General features: G+C 44.5%; 1 protein-coding gene, 1 non-coding gene and 1 pseudogene across 7 annotated transcripts in view; 1 reads left to right on the top strand and 2 right to left on the bottom strand.

The window, feature by feature from the left end:
- Nucleotides 1–24,098, bottom strand: part of ELMOD1 (ELMO domain containing 1) — a 93,785-nt gene that overhangs the window by 67,835 nt on the left and 1,852 nt on the right. The window contains exon 1 of one of the 6 annotated variants that reach the window (XM_055305459.1): nucleotides 2,309–2,488. The exons of the other annotated variants lie outside the window; for them this stretch is intronic. The gene's annotated coding sequence lies outside the window, so the exon portion shown is untranslated. Of the gene's footprint in view, nucleotides 1–2,308; nucleotides 2,489–24,098 lie in introns of those variants that run through there. 6 annotated transcript variants of the gene reach the window in all.
- On the top strand, nucleotides 8,980–10,120 carry LOC129496910 (40S ribosomal protein S20-like; annotated as a pseudogene).
- Nucleotides 23,366–23,497, bottom strand: LOC129497983 (small nucleolar RNA SNORA61). The gene has a single exon (XR_008662029.1). It is a non-coding gene; the product is annotated as a small nucleolar RNA SNORA61 (small nucleolar RNA).

The raw sequence follows: 24,098 nt of genomic DNA, 5'->3' as shown, positions 1-24,098 counted from the left end.
CCAGATAAAATACAAGTTGCTCCATCAAAACTGATTTTCAAATGAACAACAAATACTGTTGTTGTTTTTTTTTTTAACTATAAGTATGCCACAAGTAGTGCATGGGGCATGCTTATACTAAAAACAATTATTCACTGTTTATCTGAAATTCCGTTTTAACTGGGCAGGCTGTATTTTTACTTGCTAAGTCTGACAATTCTACCAATGACTCCTTAACAATTCTAAAGAATGCTTCTTTAGAGCACTTGGGAGATGTGTGTCCCAGCTCTGCAAACTTCTCAGTCAGGCAAGATTTTATGTCTTTTAATGCAGCTGGGTTTCTTTCTGAACATCTCAGTAACACGCTTTAGGAAATGCTGTATATATAATTTACTATATATAAGTTCCATCTATTTTGCTAATTTATAGAATTTCTTTCAGTATCTACTAATAATTTTAGCAGAAAGAACACTGTAGCATTACTCAAAATCTCCTACAAAGCTGATATTCATAGTTATTACTATGCCTGAGTCAAGTCCTATCTCCATGTGTTAATAATAATTTTTTAAAATTTCGTACTTTTGACTGAGCCAGCAAAACACAATATTGAAAATAAGTCAGGCTTTCATTTTGGGATTTCTTTTCATTAGTGGAGCACAGTGAGACATCCTGTCCTCACTCACAGGCTGGGGAGAAGCAGCCTGGCAGGCGGAGGTGGAGCCTGTGATGTAACCGCAGTGGGGCTTTGTTGGAGAAGCCTTCCCTAAATGGGAACATCTGTAAACCCAAGCGCTTGAGCTTCTGTGTGAATGGACTGGAAAGCCGTTAAGAGTTGCCTCTTTTGAGTATCCTGTAAATCTTGGAGGCTTGAAACCTTGGTCAACAGAAGAATTCCTCACGGGCTGTTAAAAGACCTACTTGGTTCACTAAGGAAAGAAAAAGCAGGTTTCCTCTGGAAAGGAGTACCATTTTTGAATGCTAAGTGCTGTGCGCGCAGGTCTGCCGATGGCGATGGTGCGGGGGGAGTGAAAGGGACGAGCTTGTTCCCGTCCTCAAAGTTTCTCACCTTAACGTGTTCTCCTCTCAGTGTCCGTGACAATGATGGCTCATTATTTCAGACATTCCCTTCTTTTTCCCACGAAGGCTTTAAGGATCTCCCTAAGGAGAGGGATACCGGAGGGTACCCTCCTCAGAATTTCAACTGGCCTGATCTCGGATTCAACTTGGAGGGAGAGGACTAAGTCCGCCGTTAACTGGTAGCTGCCGGTGCCTGTCACACGGTGGTAATGAACTAAGGCGTTCATCCCAGCACAGGCACAGCACCTGCCTTCCACCATATTGGCAGCTCCGGTTAAGGACGGCTGTCGAGCTACCCGCACCGCACACGCACACTGCAGAGACGCAGAACAATGCCTGGATGCCGGCCCAAAACCGGGCTCTCCAAACGACACGCTCAATTCATGGTACCGTTCCAGAGCTCACTGGGGGTTAGTGGCGTCATTTTCCTAGTTGGTGCGAAAAGAAGCTGAAATTTGGAAGCTTCGGGCACGGGGCTTCTACCTGCCTGCGCTGGGCGGCGGGGCCAACAGGCAGGCACGCGTTAAACTTGATCTGAAGCAAGCGAGCCTGCGAGGTCGGTCCTGAAATATTCATCAGGCGTGTTACCGGACTCGCGGCTTAGAGGCAGGGCAGAAGCACGCCGAGCGGGGGCAGCCCGCGCCCACCGCGGCAGCACCCCCCCCACCCCCCACCCCCCCACCCTCGCTCCGCTCCCAGCAGCTCCCGGCCCGTCCGGTTCCACCTGAGAGGGAAAGACATGTTCTCGCAAGTGAGGAGTTTCCCAGCAGTTCCAGGAGCCCCTCAGACGGCCCCTCGGGGACGGCGGCGCCGCGGACCCCCTGGCCGCCGCCCGCACCACCCCGGGGCCCAAGGCCGCGGCGGGGGCGGGGGCAGGACCCGGGTCGGCCCCCCGCCGGGCCCAGGCTGCCGCTGGCGTCGCCTCCCCTGCTCTCTGCCTGGGAGGCCTCGTCGGGAGCCCCTGATCGGTCGCTAGGTGACCTGCGTCTGGGCCGAGCCGCAAACGGCGTCCCGCGCGGCCCCGCGGGTGTCAGGTCTGGGGGGGCGGCGGCGGGGGAGGGTTCCGGGCCGGCTGCCCCCGCAGCCCCTGCACCCAGGCAGGGCGCGCTCTCGTTCCAGCCCTCTCTGGCCTCGACCCCGACCTCTCGGCTGCGCCCCAGACGCAGCGCGGCTCGCGCGGTCCTTGTCACCACTTCCCCCCTTTCCAAGGGCATGCGTCCCTCGCCCCTCGGCCCCGAGGCGCAGCACTCACCCGACCCCGGCGGCTGCGGGCAGCTCAGCGGGTCCCCGCGCGCGGCGGCCGGGTGTCCATCCCCGCCCTCCGCGGGCGCTGGGGCTGCGCGCTCGGCGGCTGCGCTGGATGCGGTCCGTCCGTCCCCCGCGCCGCGGCTGCACAGGGTGGCCGCGGCTGCCGCACTGGCTGCGGGCGCGGGCGCGGGCGCGGGCGGGGCGGGGGCGGGCCAGGAATCTGGGTCGCGGGGAGCGGAGCGAGCCGGGAGGCACCCGGGCGGCCGGCGGCGGGGAGGCGAGCGCGAGCAGCCCGCGCAGGGCGTGCGGAGGCTTCCCTGGGAGCGCGACGCGGGAGGCGACTGAGCATGCCCAGTGCCCAGCCAGGGGCGCGGGCGCGGGGCGGGGGGGGGGGCGGGGGGGACGGCTGCGGGGCCCCAGAGCCCGGGCTCGGCCGCGGCCGCCCAGGGGAGGTGGCACCTGGGCTGAGGCGCGGGGGCCGCGGGGCGCGCGGGGCACCTGTCGGCGCGGTTCCCGGAGAATCCTGCAAGGGGCCGGGGGCGGGGGGCAAGGTGTGCACCTCGCTCTCTCCCCAGAGAACTGTCCAGAAGTCAAAGTTTGCTTTTAGCCCAGCCCCGGCCTTTGCGGCCTCACCGAGTGCCTCCCGCGATCCACCTGCTTTCCTGTGCCCGGACACCAGCCCTCCGGGGTGCGCGAGTAGCGCCCGCCTTTTCCCAACTCCCGGATCAGTCGGGTCAAGTTCCCCCAGAGCCAGCTCCTTAATTAGGTGTCATTGAGAGATGCTGGGAGTCCTCTCGGGTCACATATCTGCATTTCAACCAGGGCTTCGGAAACCATATCTTCACCCGGGGTTAATTGTAATGGATGCATGACACACGCTGTGGGCTGGGGCTATTTAGGGAGCACTACTTCAGGGAGCGGCCTCTCCAAAACCTGTGCCTTTCTGTGGTGCGGTGCTTCACGTCTCATGAAGAACATTTTCTTTCTATTTAGGCAAAGAGCTTCTGAACTTTAGAGGCAGCATAGGTACGGGAAGACGATGAGCCTCGATTTCATTTTCATCGGCAACCCGGAGTCCCTACCCATTCCGAGCCTCTGCAAGCCTGGAGGGTGGTGATCCCGGCTTCCCTGGGCTGCTAGGAGGATTGAGGGAATGGGCAGAGCTCTTGCTACATAGTAGGTGTTCACTGAAGTCTCCCAAGGTTCCACATCCACTGATCTGTTCTCATGACAGGTTGGGTGAGGTGGTGAATATTTGTGGTGTCACCCCTTCACATTAAATAACCTGAAACTCAGATCCTTCTAACTTTTTGTAAAACAACAACAACAACAAAACCATTATTGTTATCTTTTCTTTCCATGTTCTGGTTTCTTCCTACTTCCTTGAATAAACCTCTAGGAAAAAGCTAGACCAAGGCCATATATAGGGGCGATTCACCAGGGTTGGGATCATCCACATAAGAATTTCATGCCATAGTCTTCTAAACATAGTTAACTTGCATTCCCCTGTGGTCCTTGTTTCACTAGTACTGCATAAAGTAAGCTATGCCTCTATGGAAGGAAGTTTGCTCTGCATAATACTGTCCACTCTTGATAAGTATCAATGTTCAAAAACTCAACTTTTCCAAGGGCCTTAGTCAGTTAAGGGTCTGACTCATGATTTTGGCTCAGGTCATGAACTCAGGGCCATAAGATCAAGCCCCATGTAGGGAGGGCTCTGCACTGGGTATGGTGTCTGCTTAAGACTCTCCCTCTCCCTCTCCCCCACCCCTGTTCATTCTATCTGTTTCTCTGTCTCAAAGAAAGTAGACTTTTCATTATCTTCTGAACACATCATTTTCTTCATGCCACTTTGCCTTTATTTATGGTATCCCACTCTTTCTGCAATAGTCTTCCCTTTCCATTCCACTTCACAAAGTCCTACCCACTCTTCAAGCTCAAATGCCACCTTCTTTCTGAAGACTTCTGCACACCCCATGGCAGAGTTAATACTCCTCTGCCACACTGCTGTCTGCCTGTGTCACCGTCTACTGGTATTGTCAAAACCATCTAAAACAACCCCTGAGCAACTGTTATGGCATCGTTCCAGGTGCCAGGATGATAGTAACAAACAAGATAGAAACGGTCCCTGCCCTTATGTAACTTACAGTCTAGTTTGAGGAAGATAGGCAATAAACACCTAAAAGATAATCACCCAAGCCACAGGTCATGTATATTTTTGTCTTTGTGTTACTTATGAGATTAATGTATACAGTCTAGATTCATCCTTCCCAAAACATCAATAAAAATATTAATATTGGCCATATAGGCTGACCAGACTATATGGACATAGATCCCTGCCTGGTTGTTGCTGAAGCAATAATTTTACTCCCTCAGCTAAAATAGTCCTAATCCCAAACCACTGTAGGTAGGTACCCGCAATCCCATAAGATGAATGGAAGGGGATGGGAGAAAGCCAAGGAGATTAGCCCCCACGTCAAATTATATCCTTTCTCTAACTTCAAGGAACGGCATTTCAAATGACTGGATTCAACTTGGATTCCCAGATCTCCTGAGTCCCAGACCTCTCTTCCAGGATCGTGCCATGACCACACCCAATCCCTCCGCCCTCTCTCCCGACCTTTGGCCTTTACTATATCAACACTTATTCTCTGTTGTATGTCATTTGACTGTTTGGATCTATCTACCATCAGAATGACTCCAGCTTTTTTCTTTGATTCTCTTATTGTCTGAATGTGACACAGACTCGGCATCACTTAGAACCAACTTTTCCAAAGCATATGTGTATACATGTACTACATAGCAATTAGTGACAGCCTTGCCACTGTTCATTGTTTAACTCCAGGGCAGGATCTTATTCATCCTTATATGACACTTAGCAGATGACCATTAGCCAACAAGTCCTCAAGACAATATTGTGAAATGAATGAATGTGTACAAGTTCTCAGTTTCCTCAGACAACAGTTCTTTTCTAATTACTCTTTCTACTAACCCTATTATTTGGCTCAATTTCACCTTTTTCTATTTACTGATTTCCCTCCTGCAACAAATATACAGATCTCTACACTTCAGGGTCCCCAGAGCTCTCTAAAGAAAACCTTAATTTATTAAATAATTGGTGTGTTATGATGAAAGCCACAACCTATTATCTGTAATAAATAAATCAGTAGCAGTCTTGTTTCCTCTGATCCACGGCAATTATCTTTAAAACTTCTCTTTGCCATCTCCCCCACCCACCGCGTTTTGAACGATGTACCTCTGGCTCTCCCCACTGCCCCAGAGAAGAGAGACTATCAAGGGTCATTACCCTAGGAATTAGCTCATTATGGTGAATATATCCTCCAGTTCCCCCCCTTGCCTCTTCCTCAGTCTCAGCAGAGTAGATATCTCTATTCTTGGATGCTAGTCTATACCAGTAGACTATTTTCTTCTATCTTTATTCACTCTTTCCTGTCACCAACTTTTGTCTCTTTCTCTTCTCTCTCAACCACCTCCCATCTTCTAATAAACATACCCAGAGTTTGTTAGGAAGCCTGATTTGACACCAATGCCCTGTTAAGATGTCTAAAAATGACTCTCTGGTGTGACACTCTCAGGGGTTCTTTACAGCAGACTCATCGGCTCTTTCCCAACTCCGGGCATTTCTTTTGTGCTTCATCATAGTTACAGTTACAACTGCCAAGCTTGTAAGTACACCAAGATGTGTACCTCATGCTCTGCTAACTGAAAAAGCTTTTCTAAATATCTACATCATCAGATATCTTTTATATTCTCGTAGAGTACCAGCTAGGCACTGTTCAAGGAAAAGTATTCTGATATGCAGTTTTGTCACAGGCCAATGAAGCATTTCTCATCAGCTAATCAACACAGGAATGCCATGACTAATAGTGTAGTAGGATGATATGCAGAGAGGCATATAGAATTTCAGGTAATAACCTTGTTGGAGACTGTTGTATCTTTGGGTTAATCCAGGAAGTCCTTATGGACTTATAAACCAGTGGAGATCCTTGCCCAGATAGTTTGGAAGCAATTAATTGTTGGAATGAAGGAAGTGATGTGTGACAGTTGCTACAGCAGTGTTACATAATGATAAAGCACCAGCCTGGACATTCTGGAATCTAGGCTTCGCTCTTTTCATTCTTCTGTCCAAAGTGAGGATGACAGTAAGAACATCTACCTCATAGTATTGCTGGCTGGCGGGATTAAGTTGATGATTTGTAAAGTGCTTAGCTTTGTGGCTAGCCCACAGTACTCAATACATGTGAGGCATGACTCTAGCTGCATTATTTTAGGATAAAAATCATATTTAACAGATGACCATGGGATCAATCGAGGTGGCAGGTGAAGGAATGGAGATCATCTGATGTATCATTTAGATGTAATGAGTGAGGAGGGTCCACGGAGGAGGAACTTGTGCCATGAAAGCCTGCCCCAGTTACAGCAGTGGAGCTGAGGAGGAGGAGATGCTGTGTTCTGTCCTCTGTGGGATTTCACATTAGCTCACTACAGGTGACACAGAGCCTGGGTCTTTCCCAGGCAGGTGAGTTTTCTGCCTTGCTTGGGAGATATTTCATAGACCATCATCCTTAGGTATTTACTTGAATAAAAACCTCCCCACCCAGAGGTTTCTATTTTTAGCAAGGTTCAATTGAGCAATGGACAAGTAGGAGTTTCCCACCTGGATCATTTTCTGGGTGGGGTGAAAGTCATGGCCTATATTCTTATTTTTAATCTAGCTGTGGTCTTAATATTGTGACCTGAAGAACTGGTAGTAGGAGATGTATGTATTGTATACATTGGCTTCATAATGAGACTGGAAAGGCAAGCTCTGGGCTTCAAAGTACTAGGTCTTGTCTCATTTTGCTTAATTGTTGTATAAAGTTTAGAAGTTAATAGAAAGGCATCCTGTTTTCCAGTAGAATGGATTTTATAAGCCTATGGAGTTCTGGCTACAAAACTGACATGGCAGTTGGACCCAATATGCCTAATCTTTATATTGATAAAATTGTGCCCAGGATTGTGTGAGAGTTAGTCATCATGCTAGAGAATGCTTGAAGCCAAATACACTAAGGCTGTGAGACTTGCTGCCGCAGATACAGCACAAGATATGGCACAGAGAGGGCTTTACCAGGGCCTACACACTGGCCAAAATGCAGTTCATATACTCATAATTTATTGAACACCTATGTATATAACATATTATGCTAGATACTGGGGAGACAAAGATGGATAAAATAGTTTGTGATCTTGAGCAACTCCTATATAGAGGCATAAACACCTGTGCGCATGTGCACATGCACACATACACAAAGTATGGACCTTTTCTCAGGTTTTTGCTAATTTAGGATTAAATCTCTACTGAACCTCTTTCTCCTCCCCGTTCAATCAGCCTGTCAGATTCCTCTGGGCCTAGTTTTTATTTAAGATGTCATTGGGCCATAACAATGCAGGCTAAAAATATCTGTGAGTCCTGGTGCTCAGGCCCCCACTCTTTTGTCAGCCAAGGCCAAGGGAGTTTAGTTAATCTCTGAAAGGATGGCTGATCCTGTAGGAATCCAAGAGCAAGAAACTGATGTCAGACAGCAAGGTAAAAGTTGGACTGTTGTGGCTGACACTGCATATGATGCTCCTACTTGAATTGTGGTGGGCTGAGCCTGCAATACCTTCACTAATGCTCAGCCTCTGGCTGGGGCATTGACAGTAATAGGCAGCAGCTTCTATATAAGAATATCTTTAAGAAGAAAATTAAGTGTTTTTTTTTTGTTGTTGTTGTTGTTTGTTTGTTTTTGAGGACCGTCAAATTTAGTGGATTGGAGAAAATTTAGGCTTCTATGGATCTATGAAAACCAAGCTGTGTTACAAATTAAGAACCTGTGTAATTTCTTCCTGAAAATTTATGCTACTTAAGTTGCATGGAAACCCTTTGGTGAAACTTTGAAAAGACAAGTTATCTGTTTGAATGCCATGATAAACTTCCAGGACAATTCAAGACACCTACAAAAACACAGATTTTCGGGATCCCTGGGTGGCGCAGCGGTTTGGCGCCTGCCTTTGGCCCAGGGCGCGATCCTGGAGACCCGGGATCGAATCCCACGTGGGGCTCCCGGTGCATGGAGCCTGCTTCTCCCTCTGCCTGTGTCTCTGCCTTTCTCTCTCTCTCTGTGTGACTATCATAAATAAATAAAAATTAAAAAAATTATAAAAAAAAAAAAAAAAAAAAAAAAAACCACAGATTTTCTATGGACAACAAATTAAAAAATGCATCCATTCAAAATGACATGACCTAAAATACATAAAAGTGGGAATATCATTGGTTTTGTGGATGGTGCTGGGCTAGGCATGGCTCTATAAGACATCATTTCCCTTGTTGGTCAAAACCCAGCCAACTTCTTGGGTCTCAGTAGTGGTGTGAGGGAGGCTCAGGCATATTAAAATTTTAAATTGTTCATTGCTGATCCGAGGATTCGAACCATGCTCAACATGGTTTAAGGTGGAATAGTGAAATTGGCTCTATTGCTTATGGATCTTCAAAGATGAGAGCTACAACTCATGGCTCAGGTGGTCAGACTTGAAGGAATCAATGTGCAGGGGTCTCAGTACATACGCAGCTGTGTCCACCTCCCTGTTGCTTCTGGCATTGACTAGTAGGACATAGTCAAGAAGGCTGTGGCCAGAATGGCAAAGAAGTGGCTCCTTGTTTCTCATTTACTGGGGACAGAAGTCTCTATTTCTAGAAAAAAGGTAAGTTCTCATTACCAGAAAGAAAATAGTTTTTTTTTCCTTTTTTGAAAAAGACTTTATTTACTCATTCATGAGAGCGAGAGAGAGAAGCAGAGACATAGGCAGAGGGAGAAGCAGGCTTCACGCAGGGAAACTAATGTGGGACTCCATCCCAGATCTGGGGATCACACCCTGAGCCAAAGGCAGTCACCTAACCACTGAGCCACCCAGGCATCCCAAGAAAATAGTTTTCCATTGGGGGTGGGGAATAAAGTGAGTGAGGCATATGGAAGATCTTAAATTTGTACTTTTCCCAATAATTTCATATATAGTTTTCATTAAAATAATGTGGTCATGTTATGTTCTTTAGATGGTAAGACCATCAGTGGACAGCATTTTGCTGACTTTGGGGAGCACTCTGTAGATACAGTGAAAATTTTTGAATTGGGACCTAGTTTATTTAAAAGAATTCTAGCTCTTTGAGGAAGACGCGGTCACAGCCGGAGTGGAGCACAGGATACCCTGCTCCTGCTCCTGCCTCACCACGGTTCTCAGAGGAACAAGTCAGTCAGGAAGCCGCACTGCAGCCATCGCATTTAAAGACACTGGGAAGACACCCGTGGAACCAGAGGTGGCGATTCACCGAATTAGAATTACTCTAACCAGCTGCAATGTAAAATCTTTGGAAAAGGTGTGTGCTGACTTGATCAGAGGTGCAAAGGAAAAGAATCTCAAAGTGAAAGGACCAGTGTGAATGCCTACCAAGACTCTGAGAATCACTACGAGAAAGACTCCTTATGGTGAAGGTTCTAAGACTTGGGATCGTTTTCAGATGAGGATCCACAAGTGACTCTTTGATTTGCACAGTCCTTCTGAGATTGTTAAACAGATTACCTCCATCAGTATTGAGCCTGGAGTCGAGGTTGAAGTCACCATCGCAGATGCTTAAATCAACATTTTTAATAAATTGATTATCTGTTAAAAAAGAAAAAATAAAAGAATTCTAGCGATCCCTGGGTGGTTCAGTGGGTTAAGCAACGGACTCCTGGTTTCAGCTTGTGAGATCAAGCCTGGTGTGGGTGACATGCTCAGTGAGGTGTCTGATTAGGTTTCTCTCCCTCTGCCCCTCCCCCCACTGCACTCTCTTTTTCTCTCTTAAAAAAAAGAATTCTGCTGGACGTATAGCCTAGAATAATTTAAAAACAGACTAAAAATCTCTGGCAAAATTATATTTAAAACAGATGGCTTGATCATGTTACACTATTGAAAGGATACAATTGAAACACTATAACAATTAGCTATTACAAAATATAACATTATTGCAAGTTTCTCATTCCAATACATATTGTGAATTTATGGGGTTGCTCTATTGCAAACTATTTTTTAATAAACTATTAATATGGTTACCTACATATGTACTGTACCATTTGCCTTAACCTTGAATATACTATTTACCTAACAATCAACATCAAACCTAAAGACTTTTTTGTCTGTGGAGCTGAAATTTTCATTTTTATTTCATAACTGAATAATCCTGATTCTTCTGAAAATCGATGCAGTTCATTCATCCTCCAGTGAGACAACAGTGAAGATCAAGTTTGTTATAGACGTTGTTTTTTTGTTTTTTAATTTTTTTAAATATTTGTATTTATTTATTCATGAGAGACACAGAGAAATAGGCAGAGGGAGAAGCAGGCTCCATGCAGGGAGCCGAATGTGGGACTTGATCCTGAAACTCCAAGAACACGCCCTGAACTGAAGGCAGATGCGCTTAACCACTGAAGCATCCAGGTGTCCGAGATGTTGGTGTTTTAAATTTATTTTTTCTTTAGAATCTACCAGCTTGTTGTTGGAAGAGGGAATAATATAATAAAGTGTGGCTTTTCCCGTGATAGTTATCTATGTGGTGGAAAAGAATTTAAGTTTCAAGTTTTGGTGAAGGTTTTAAAATGTGTTCACTAGGGGGACCTGGGTGGCTCAGTCAGTTAAGCATCTGCCTTTGGCTCAGGTTATGATCTCAGGGTCCTGGGATCGAGCCCCACGTTTGGCTCCTTGCTCAGGGAGGAGTCTGCTTCTCCCTCTCCCTCTGTCTCTACACCCCACCCCCACCCATGCTGTCAAGTAAATAAATAAAATCTTAAAAAAATGTGTTCATTAAATTCCATATTAGTGACTTATTAGCAAAAAATTTTGTACTAACAAGCAAAAAAGGTAATCATTGTGACTGTATTTAATGTCAAAAGCAACATATATACCCCTCCCCCCCCATTTGGAAGTATGAGTTGATAATGTACTTTAATAAGGGATAGATGGATGGATTGATGAATGGATGGCTAACTGGACAGATGGGTGGATAGATGGAGAGAAGGAAGGAAGGAGGGAAGGGTAGATGAATGAATACCATGGACAAGGCATTCATCTGTCCAGAATTTTCTGAGACTCTCCAGATTTCAAATATTTTTTCTCCTCAGAATGTGTTTCAGATGATGAATCTCAACTTTTGGTTCAGAAGCTGTGTTACCATATGCATGGAGATTATTTCTCCTACTAATTTAATATGCAAACTAATCCTGTCTTCATGCTGGATTTAGTGAGTGCTATGTGCTACATTCCAGTGGGCAAGGGGGACATGAAGATAAATACTGGGAAGACCAGCCTCAAAGACAGTAGCAATTTAGTAGCACAAAGAGTTCTGGAAACAGATATATTTAACGCAAAAGAGTAAGTGGCGGACTGGAGATATGGACAGATTCCTGATAGGAGCCCACCGGAAGGCATGTCTGAGTATCTCTCAGCATGTCCAGCAATTTCCTATACACAAAATTTGCCCATCAAAGAGCATGTCTCCACATAGCGCAGTGGCATGTCACGACTGCACCCTGTGACTCATGCAGTGTGGGTATGCAGCTTGTGAAAAAGGCTGTAGCTTTACATTTCATATTTAAGTATATCAGTCATGGTATACAGAGCAGTCTGCAGTGATGTGCCTCTGAAAGTCTGACTTTTCAGCTCTTGAAATTCCACAGAACAGCCAGGCTTAGAGTATCATTCTTTTGTTGTTGTAGAAAGGGCATTTCCTCTGTGAAGCAGCTCTGAAATTCAGAAACATTACTTATAAATTCAGTTAACTTCCTTCACTTTGACAAGTGCTTCCTGAGTGCCTACTATCAATGAGGGAGGCCACATAGTTAGGTCCTGAAAATTAGTTGTAGCCCCAGGATGATAATAATACCTGAAGGCAGTAAAGAATAATAAAGATTACCAACACCTCCACATTGCTCTCATGACATGCCACCAGGTACTGTTGTAAGCACTTTATGTATGAGCTGAACTAAAATGACATGGGGTTCTCACGTCTCTGATTTAATTGATTTCTGTGGATTTGGGAATAAAGGAAATAAGAAATTTGTGTTTGGATGTTTTGCTTGCTAGATCACTTTAGCCAGTGTTTCCTTCGAGCCAGTATATAGAAGGGGCTGCTACAGATGGCTGGATTATCAACACTTTTTTAAAGGCAGAGAAGCAGCCAATGGTAATACAGAGAACTTCCAATGCTGGGGAGCTACAAGTAGGTGAACCAATATGTCTTTTTTTATTTATAACATTTATCCTTTTATGAAAGTAAAACACATGCTTAAAAAAAAAAGTTAAATAAAGGAGTATTCACTGTATTTCTCCTGTCCCCTGTTCCACTGTTGTTTCCAGATCGAAGTTGTGTGTGCCTGGGTTACCTTACATAGGAATGTAAACAAGTGTCCTAAAATAAAGTAGGAAGAGAAGCACCCAAGAGAAAAATGAAAATGGCAACGGTGATGCCATCATGCTTTCAACATTGGCTTCAGGTAAAGGAAGTGAGTTACAAAATTATCCACAAAGGCTCTTGTTTTGTTCTTGTCTCATTAAAATGGCAGAAGAACCCATAGAAGAGTTTCTAGTAGCTCAGTCCTCATGGAACATGATTCCATGGTTATGTGATAAAATTGAAATACAGACATCCTCTATGATTGGAGAACTTGCTAAGAAATTCCTAGTACGACTGGTTATGTGGGGAGTGCCATCAAAACTGTGGGTGATGTTTTCATTCTGGTTGAAATTGGGTTTTGTTGAATGGTAGGAAAGGGGCCAGGAATACTTGGAACACTAGTTTTGCATTGGAATGGCTTGGGTAAATATTTCCCACATAAACATGCCAGAACATCACCTAGGCCTCGTGAATACGAATCCTTGGGGTGTGGGGCCCAGGTACGCATGTGTTTGAAAACTCTCCCAGGTGACCCTCATGCACACAGCTGATTAAGAACCACACACTCAGGAGATAAACCAAGTTCTGTAAAAGCATGAACAGGAGCTCATTTGTCTCATATTTTATTATATTCTTGCAATAAAATCATAAAATGTATATGTTGCCCCAGGTTGAACCTTCTAAACAGGCCTATTGTGAATAGACTATAATGTGGTTATTTCCTTATTTTGCCTAAGTGGAACCAGTACTTAACTAGCATGACAGCAAGGACACTTAATAGGCACTCCAGGGAGAAAGCAACATTTGCCATCATTTACCATTAATGTTTATTAGGTTATGGTAGGCATGGTAAGGCCACGGGAGACGGGGCCAACTCATTTATGAAGGAATATGATGTAGCAGATGGGGATGGGGGAGAGTCTCAAAGCAAAACATTTCTTTAGAATATTGTCCATCACCTGTACGGCCTCAGTTCAGGACCCTGTACTCACATGATGTCACTTCCTTGTTCTAATAATCATGAAGGGGAGTCCTTTTTATTATTCCCACTTTAAAACAAGGAACCCAGATGGCTCAGCGGTTTAGCGCCGTCTTCAGCCCAGGGTGTGATCCTGGAGACCCGTGATCGAGTCCCACCCATGTCAGGCTCCCTGCATGGGCCTGCTTCTCCCTCTGCCTGTGTCTCTGCCTCTCTCTCTGTGTCTCTCATGAATAAATAAATAAAATCTTTATATAAAAAATAAAATGAAGAACCCAGGACACAGAGAGGCCAAGGTCATGGAGCCAGCAAGAGTCCAGGTGGTTTGACTGCAACCAGGGGATACGGTCTCTCAGAGTCATGACATTGACTCTAATTTGGTGATAAGGAATAGGGTGCACATTTATCCAGCTTTATCTTTTTTTTTAAGATTTTATTTATTTATTCATGAGACAGAGACAGAGAGAGGAGGCAGAGACACAGGCAGAGGGAGAAGCAGGCTCCATACAGGGAGCCGGATGTGGGACTCAATCCCGGGTCTCCAGGATCACACCCTGGACCGAAGGTGGCGCTAAACTGCTGAGCCACCTGGGCTGCTCCAGCTTTATCTTTTTACTAAATGTTAGAGCAGCCCCACACCTAGTGGCAACTAGGGGTATGTTTTAGAGGAGGGTGAGGAAGAACGCAGATCGCCATTTGCCGAGACCACGCACACCTCCTCCTCCTGCTGCTTGTGCACTCCTCAGCCCCTGTCTTTTCTCCTTCTTCCTGCTCCAACATTTTTCCTTTTCCACTGCTCAGGCTGTCAGTCTACAGACATTACCTGCGGAAATTCTTTGTGTTCTTGGGAACCCTCAGGTATAAATAGGCAGAATAGAAGAAGGAACCCAAGTGTTGCACCAAGTGATGGGGGCACAGGTAAGAGCCCTATGGGAGGGAAAAGCTGCAGGAAGCAGGGATGTATCCAGGTGGAGTTCAGGGAGGGGGTGCCGGGTGCCTTTCCCACCTGCCACGGATAAAGCTCAGGAGAAGCTGGTGGAAAGGGAGGTGGGTCTGTGTCTGAAATGAGTGAGGTGCAGAGCGCAAAATGGAGCAAAACAGGGAAGCAGATGCCAACACAGCCCCATATGTTTCACCTCTGTAGATGGGGGGGCGGTCCGGGAAAGGGGAGCAACGTCCTTGGCCAGGGCTGGATTGTGACCTGGTAAGTCACCTGTCCCATGTAAATGTCAATGAAGTTGCAGAATCCTATTATGTTAGAGTGAAATATTCGAGCCAAGTAATTTTGAAAAATTTTAGCCAGAATCCAGATAAATGGTCTTCTACTGTGAATTCCCAAATGCAAAACTGACACAAGCAGATCTGCTGTCTGTAAAGTGGGTGTGGGCCAGTGTCCCTCCCCTCACCCCTTCCCACCGTGCTTGGGGACTACCTGGCACAACTCTAAGAAACCCCTGAGGTTCAGTGAAACATAATTTAAAAATCAATAGTTTGGTCCAAAGGTCCCCCATGTCACGGAGAAGCAGTTGAGGTTCAGAAAGGTGACAAGACTTGCTGGAATGAAATAGTCCTCGCTGTGCCCCCAGCAGTGTGTTCTCAGATGTACCTTGCTGCCTTTCAACCAGTGAACAGAATTAATCCTTAAATATATATTAGCACTATTTACATGCGGTACTTGATCCTGGGGGCAGCAGTGTAAGATATAAAAGTATAAGCTAAGGCCTTCGAAGAGTTTATAGCTTAACTGGGGGAAACTGAATTAACAGCATATAAAAGTTGAATAGCTGACAGAGACCAGGAGGCGGGTCCTACCTGACCCCTACAGGGGCAGAAATCAGGCACTGGCCATCTCTGCTCCCCAAGGATTTGCACTGTCCCCACCGGGGATGAACATACCTTCTGAACATACCTGGAGTCCTTGGCCTCCCACGTGGGGGCTCAGACCTGTCCCAGCTATTTCCCCCAGAGGGAGGTAAAGCCCCCACAGGGATCCTCCCAGCTGCTCAGTGTCTGTGAGCTTAGTCTATGAGCTCTTCAGAAATGTTTCCTGTCCATTGCTTCTTTTTAAGTTAAAACAGCTTTTTAAAAGTAATCTCTAGACCCAATATGGGGCTCAAGCCTACAACCCTGAGATCGAGTCACATGTTCCACCGACTGAGGCAGCTATGTGCCCTCCTGCCTGCTGCTTCTGAGCCCAAGTTATGGGAACTTGCTTTCCCTGAAACTGAAACACGCTTTGCTTTTTTGTGAGTTCTTCTGAGTCGACTTTGTCCTTAAACTCTGGTGACCGAGGGCTCTTCCCTGCTGGTGGACTTCTCTGAAGATGTTTTGCTGGGAGTTTCAATAATTGCCTGCTGCTGGACCTCTTCTTCATCATTGTTTTGGGATGACTCTGCTATCTTTTGTTGCTTGGCATGACACTGAGTCTGTCTGCTTTCTGGATGGCCTGTCTTCTGGCCACACTGGTGGCTGGATGTGTAGTTCTACATCTCTTGGGTTTAAGCAGACCTTGCCAACAGTGCCTGAAGAGGTGGCATCTCATCTTGCTGGTGGCTTCTCCTGGTGTTTAGCTGCAATTAATCTAACTGAATGTTGTTTAATGGAGGGTTGTTTTTTACAACCTAGTTTGCAAATAAGAACATGAATAAACTAGCAGCTTCACCTGTACCTTCCAGGCCCTGACATCCTCCTCATAACATGGTGGCTCCTTGGTGTCTAGACCAGCAGTTACTATGGGAGAATGCTGTTGTCTTACATCTCCTACCTCACCAAGGAGGACAAGCTCTTGAGTACCAAGCACATGGGACATTCTCATCACAGTGCAGGTGGACACATATGGAGTCCTCTAGCTATTTGGTGTTGAGCTACTTTTTTTTTTTTTCCTAAGTCCTAGAATCTAGTCACGGACTCTTCTACTGATCACATGAAAATCAGGCTGAAGATCACCGGCCTAAAGAGGTAAGCAACCTGTTCTGTAATGGTCCCCAGGATAGCATTTATGGAAAAACCCGGACAAATCTGGGGGGAGAAAAACAATGCTGGTATGAGAGAGAATCGGTAACCCAGCTTTTAAATTCAAAGGTTAGAAGTCTTTGAATTGAAGTGTATCATGACAGAGAGGAGCTCAAGTCCCAACTGTTTATAGGAGACCATGTCAACAGTGGGAGTCTGAGAATGTTCCAGCTGCATGTCCGGTGTAGGGTGGAGATGGCTCAGCTTCACCTTAAAGGCCTGACAGCTCTCTTCCATGTGGGCTGCTTGTGTGTCCATTTCTGGCATTTGTGTATGACTTGGGACTCCAGCTTCGTGGCCAATGGTTGGTATGGGAATTGCCTTGTTTGGAGGGGTGGGGGTTACATTTACCCCCTTTTAAAAGGGCTGGACCTTTGTCAACTGTGGCTACATCTTTGTGACAGACTACTGGCTGAAGCCTCAGTCTCCAGGTCCATATAGGACCTCATTTAATGGATGGCATCCTGTCTCCCTCATAGTATTTTTTGGGGCAAGGCGGGGTTCTGTTTTTTTATGGTCCAAAGGCCTGGATCATGGTGATCAAAGTGTGAATCTCAAATTCCTTAGGGATATTAGACTAGGAGGCTCTCTGCCCTGTTTGTGCAAGAAACTAACAAGGGTACTCTGGCTCTGGAACACTCTGATTTTGTTTGCTTGCCATTTTTTACCTGGGGGTCATCTCTGCCAAGCACTTGTTCCAAACCTGACCCACCAGGAGAGTTGACCTTGGATCCCTAAGTTTAAGAGAAAAGAGTTCAGAAGAGTGTTTTGGATCTGGCAGGAGCTGCGCTGTGTACCTGAAGCTGAGCACCAGGCCCTATTCTTTAAAAGAAGGATGGGTGCTGATTTCTTCCTTCATCTTGGGCTCTGGACCAGACAGGCAATCTGATACAATGAGCTTTAACTGAAAAGTACGGCTAAGGGCAGGAGCATTCCTGACACACATCCTCCCCCAGGAAATAGAAGAGATTGCTGAAATCTAAGTGTTTTTGTTTAGAACACCAAAGGTTCTCAGCTCTTCTTCAGTTGGTCATTTGACCCCATTTCTCTGATGTCATTGTTTTTAGGAAACAAAAGCTCCAACCATCACCTCTGCTATAGACTTGGCTAGAAGAATAACCATTCTAGATCATCTTGAGACTAAGCCATGCTTTATAAGATGGGCAGACATTGACTAGAAGTGAATTCTTTCCTTATGGTTAGGTCTGATGCCAGCCCCAACAACAATCTCTTCAAGCTCCTGGGGAGGAATGTTCATTGGCCTTCTTTATCTAATTGACACCGTGGTTTCATTCCTTATTCCTCTATTTAACAGCTAATGAAAAGGCTGTATCTATGATCTGCACCATTTGATTGTAGCTGCTCTCATCCAGCACTTTAGTATGTCTCAAGAAACTGAACTACCCCCAAACATGTGATGGCTGTGCATCGCCAGAATACCTCCCACCTCAGACCTGAGTCCTCCCAGGGGTGCTCCCCACCACTATTCCAGGAACTAGCAGAAGGATAGGCCCAGCCTAGATCTTTGGCACTGGCCATGGTTATCATTATATTTAGTTCCCAGTCAGATTTGCTTTCTGCTTTGTTCTATGACTTATGACCTGAATCCCTATTTATCATTCTGCTATCTTGTTGAAATGCTTTGGTGTCTCTGTTACTTCTAGTTGATTTTTCTTGATAGAAACTGGGCTGGCTTCTGAGAGACCCTTTGCTACCCTGGCTTGGTTAGCATTTGCTCAATATGCCTAACCCTTTCTGTTGGGACTCTGAATGGGAGAAGCTTGGGGTCACTTCAGGGACATGGCACCTCCTGAAGGCTCCGGTATCAGCCAGAAGCCTTTAGTGATTCTGGAGCTCTGGAGGGTAGGCCCTGATTTCCAAGTATGGGTATTTGCCCAGGATTCTAATTTATTTTTATTGTTTCCTCTAAGTTCCTGCTGCCATTGCTGCCATCTCCTGGTTGGAGGGGCCCACTACATTGTAAAGGTTTGGGCTTTGTGCTTCTTGCTTTCTTTAGGTCCTAGATGCCCATTTATTTAACACTTTATTCCTAACGCCTTTTGTTTCCTGAATTCCCAGCTAAGGCTTGTCTGCCTGCCCGCTTCACCCCACCCCAGTATCCTTGGATTAGATCAGAACCAGTTAATATGAGGGCACTGTCACAATAACATTTATGGTCATTGGACTGAAAGAGCATTTAAAACTGTGGAGGCATTTGTCCTAGAAGGGATGACCTAAGAAATGTCAGAGACTCTTAAATCACAATTATTTAGGTGGGCATGGAAAACATTTTTAAACTTGAGATATGGTCTACCTGTATTACCTACCACCTCAATAATTCAAGTTCACTAAGTTTCTTGTTTCAAATGATTTTTCAAAGCTATCTGTTTTCATTATGGTGTGTTAAATTTCATGAAGAGCTCCATAATCAGTGCTAATTAATTATTAATTCCTCATCCTGACAATGTCCACAGGCTTCCTAGAGATGTTGAAAAGTAAATTCTAGGTCTAGTTGACTTCCTCTTAACCACATGGTCTCTGAAGCCATGATATGATCATAAATAGGTGAGAAAGTTATGGTGACCAATCTTATTTCTGACACTGAAAGCTGGAAGAACAGAAGACAATTAATAATGCTTGCCTTTTTATAAAGTTGACAAGAGAGCATCTAAACTTGCAATTGGGATTCTGGACACACTCTATTGAAGATTAAGTTACACTTTATTGCATGTGCTTGTTTAAAAGATGCAACCATGTAAGTAAAATACTTTTCATGTCTGTCACCTCTTTGTCTCATATTATTTGGACAGACTTCAGAATATCAATGGACTTCTTCCTAGAGTGATGTCCATGAGCATAATGTATACGCTTGGAGAAGGAGGGACCCTGGGACGGATGCTGCTCTGTCGCTAACCGTGTGATTTTCATCTTCATTGCTTCATCGCATGGAGCCTTGCTTTCCACATTTGTAAAATTGACAGTATAAAACTCCTAGGGTTGTTTTTGTTGTTAGGGTTGATTAATAACATAACTTAGTATTATTGCTAGTATTTGCCAAAAGATAGCAGATATGTTTTAACACAGAAAACTGAGCTCTTTTGTTCATGTGAGGATACAGACATGAAAGATGATCACTCTCTTAAAAATGTCTATTTAACCAGCTTACATTTTGTCTTTAAGTCTCAGTTGCTACATCTGTAAAATGGGATATGCAGTTGACAGCAATTAGAATTTTTTTAAAGATTTTATTTATTCATTTGAGAGAGAAAGACAGAGAGTGCACAAACAGGGTGAGAGGCAGAAAGACAGGGAGAAGCAGACTCCTCGCTGAGCTGGGAGTCTGATGTGGGGCTGGATGCAAGAACCTAGAGAGAATGACTTGAGCTGAAGGCAGATGCTTAACCACTAGAGCCTCTGAAGTGCCCCTAGAATTGTTTGGAGACATTCATTTCACAGGTTCTGTAATAATTTAATAATTGGAGTGCTGTACCATTTGGTTTCTTGGTCCCAGATACCTTATATAATGAAAACATTTTACCTAAAATAAATCCCCAAAATATTAGAAACCTGGTCATTTGTCATTCTGGGGTAGATTTTTAAAGAGCTCTATGTTGATGAATATACAAAATTTTTCGATGGTTAAACATTTGTAAAAGCAGCAGGATAGCTTGTTACACATGCAGAATGCTAGGCCCTGGCTGCAGAGATTTTGAAATGCACACTATAATGCACTGGGTTCAGAGAAGCTATTAAAACTTACATTTGCTTTAGCTGACTCATGTCTACTGGGGTCTGGAATTCTTCGTTTTTAACAGGTACTGCAGTGATGCTGATGGTGGCCAGTCTACAGGCCACTCTGAGAAACATGCCCCAGTGCTGTGGCTTCTAATGTGCAGGCTGCAAGGCTGCGAGTGTCTGGAAGATGTTCAAAACTCTATTTACAGTTTCATGCAAAGCAAGTTAAACTTCACTCACAGTGTACTGGAGGCTTCCTATCAGGCCTGCGTGTTGAGTTGTCACATGTTTTAGACTTAGATACTCTAAAAGAAGAGCGGAGTGGGAGTTCTCAGGCAGAGGAGCTGCCATGGGTACCTTCCCTCCTTTAACTGAAGCAAGGCATGATTTTGGTGCCTGGTAAGTGCTTACATAATCCAAAAACTGTTTTTTGTTTGTTTGTTTGTTTTTAAAGGGACAAGTTGTCCCTATAATGAAGGTGAATAAAGATAAATCAGCCCAACTAACAGAAAATGGCAGAATTGCTGCTTCTGGCAAGAAGGCAGTCTTTGTTAGCCATGAAGATAAAGCTAAGACCATCTAACCAGATCTAACAAGAAATCCCCCAAATTAGAAATGATCATGAAGATGATACTGAAATACGGCTTTACATCCAGTGCAGTTAATGATGAAGCCTGCTGTCTTGAGGCAATTATCTCTTTATTTTGGTGTGTTTTTGAGAGATTAATGATAGTATAAAGCCATCAAAGTTAACATTTTAAAATGAATTGTTTATAAGTTTTTAGGATATGTTTTAAATTCTTGTAAAGGGAAACCTTTTTAAGAAGTTGCTTCATTTGACCATAACATTTGTAAACCACAAATCCCAGTCCTCTGGCCACCTCAAAGATTTCCCTGTATCCTCAGTTATCTGCTCTTTATTCTCTTCTACCTGAGAAATATGTTGCAAATAAGTATTCTGTGAAGCAGCAGGTCTTCAGCCTCAAGAATAAGTAAACCATTTTGTGGGAAGGAGGGCCTTAAAACATTAATGTTTTTGGGTGGCTCAGTGGTTGAGCGCCTGCCTTTGGCCCAGGGTGTGATCCCGGAGTGCCAGGATCAAGTCCCGTATCGGGCTCCTTGCACGGAGCCTGCTTCTCCTCCCTCCGCCTGTGTCTCTGCCTCTCTGTGTCTCTCATGAATAAATAAATAAAATCTTAAAAAACAAAACAAAAACAAAATTAATGTTTTACTGGTAAAGTCTTATGTTTTACAGCTGACCAAAAAAAAACCACCAATCCAAGCAATGGTTTATATTTTATATAACAAATTGAAGACTGGTCCCCTTTCTTTTCTCTTTTCTTTTTGCCTCTAATTACTGTACGGGAATTCTTTCACCATATGATTAACAAAACTGCAAACTTTTCATTGAATTTTTATCATCAAAGCATGAATAATGCATTCCATCCTGAAATGTCACCGTGAACATCAAATGGTTTTACATAATGCATTCTTGGGAGAGTTTAAAGACAGCAATCCGGGAAGCATCAGAGACAAAAGTTTGGAAAGGAAACTTGTAATTTGATACAAACTTGTCATTTACCTAGGAGGGAAAAAATAAATAGCAGAAGAGTAAGTGGAAAAATTGAGAAAGGAAAGTTGTGGTTTTTTTTAAACAACAAGTGGGAGAAAAAAAAAAGTGCAAAAAGTAGTATACTTGCCACTGGGGACAAGTGGGGAAAAAGCCAGAAGGTAGCCAAAAACCAACAGTCTGGGTTGGAAGGAAGGGAAATTAGAAACCTCCTAAATATAGGAATTAATTCTGAAACTGCAGTGAAATGAAATCACAATTTGGAACCACAGTAAATATATAATCAGGGACTACTGGGAACATCTTCAATATTTTCTGATTGAGGAATTTTGAAGTAAATACAAAATACTACTAAAATTCTACCTTTCAATGCTTTATTCATTTATAATATTGCTCATCCTTCCAGCATCCCTCTCTTGGGGTTTTTTGTTTTAAAGATTTTATTTATTTATTCATGAGAGAGAGAGAGAGAGGCAGAGGGAGAAGCAGGCTCCCTGTTGGGAGCCCGATGTGGGACTTGATCCCAGGATGCTGGGATCATGCCCTGAGCCAAGGCAGATGCTCAACTATCGAGCCACCCAGGTGTCTCTCTTTCTCAGGTTTTGAGATAAATCCAGCTGGATCAAGTGCTTAACCCACTTATGGAGTATGCTGTTACTTGTCTACTCAACAGCTGTTTTCCTGTTTTTCTGGCTAATAGAACCCTAATTTTACTTTTCTCCAGGTAGAGTGTATTCTATCCAGGTTTCTTGATCACAGGGAGGATAGGCCTCATCTCAGACCCATGGAATTAAGCATGACTAGCCTAAAGCTGCCATGGCAATCCCACTCCCATTAGCTAGTGATTGACTGGACTAGTAAGCACGTGTAATAGTTTTCTATTGCTGCTCTAACAAATTAGCACAGATAACTGTCCCACAGTTTTGTAGGCCCGAAGTTTGGGTTGGCTCACTTGTTTTTTTTGCTCTGAGTTTTATAAGGTCAGAATTAAAGTGTCAGTTGGCTGGGACCTGATCAGGATACTGTGGGAAGGATCTGCTTCCAAAATTATACAGAGTGTGGGCAGAATGCAGTTCCTTGTGGTTGTAGGACTGAGGTCCCCACTTACTTGCTGGCTATCAGCTGGGGGCTACATCGAGCTTACAGATGCTTCTCTCCAGACCCTGCACACAGACTCTTACCTCTCTGACAAAGTAACAGTGTGTTGAATCCTTAACACTTGGAATCTTTTTTTATTTCTTCTGCTCTATTTCTCTTGCTCTGGCCAGAGTAGATACTGTTTTGTTTTTTTTTTAAGTTCAGATCTCGTTTGAAACAGCCCAAAAGCTATATGCCAGACTGTAAGCACTGGGAGGCTGGCTTCATTGTTCTTTTTTCTCCTTTTACAACCACCAAGACTAGCGAATAGATCCGATGGGAAAGGGAACCAGAGGGTTGGATGTTCTATTCTTAAGGAATTGTGTGGTTCTATGCAGCCCCTAGATACTCTGTTTTGAGGTTTGCAAACTTAATTATTCCTGAATATTCATTGGTTCCAAGGATAAGAGTGTGGATGGATATCTTTGGGGTCCATTATTCTGCCTACCATAATATGAACCCCCATGTATGATGAAAGAAACAAGGAGGAGTCCACTGTGAACTTCATTTCCTTGATGAAAAGACAGATTCTGCTCCTTTTTCCCAGGTAGAGACACTAGTATGGGGACAAGATATCTGGAGCAGCAGCAGCTACCTGTAATAGGAGACATCAAGAATGAGAATGAAAAGTCTACCTGCAAAGGGTGGTGGAGCAGGAGAGTAGGAAACACCTGAGTTCTTGATGACATTTTTGAACAGTAGAACAAATACTAGTGATTGCTTTTGTCTGGATGAATTGTCAGTTGAGGAAGAATAACGTTTTTTTTTTTTAAAGAAGCAGTCTGTCTATTTTACTGTCACTGGCAACTGAAAGCAATCCTGAATGATATGTTACTCCTAGCCTTAATTTCTGGAACTCTGCTGTGGGACAGATCTCTGTGTTCCAGTGGGTTCAGGGG

This window comes from Nyctereutes procyonoides, unplaced genomic scaffold (genome assembly GCF_905146905.1).
Source record: "Nyctereutes procyonoides isolate TBG_1078 unplaced genomic scaffold, NYPRO_anot_genome, whole genome shotgun sequence".
Taxonomy (NCBI): Eukaryota; Metazoa; Chordata; class Mammalia; order Carnivora; family Canidae; genus Nyctereutes; species Nyctereutes procyonoides.
This window is presented reverse-complemented; position numbering and strand designations above follow the sequence as displayed.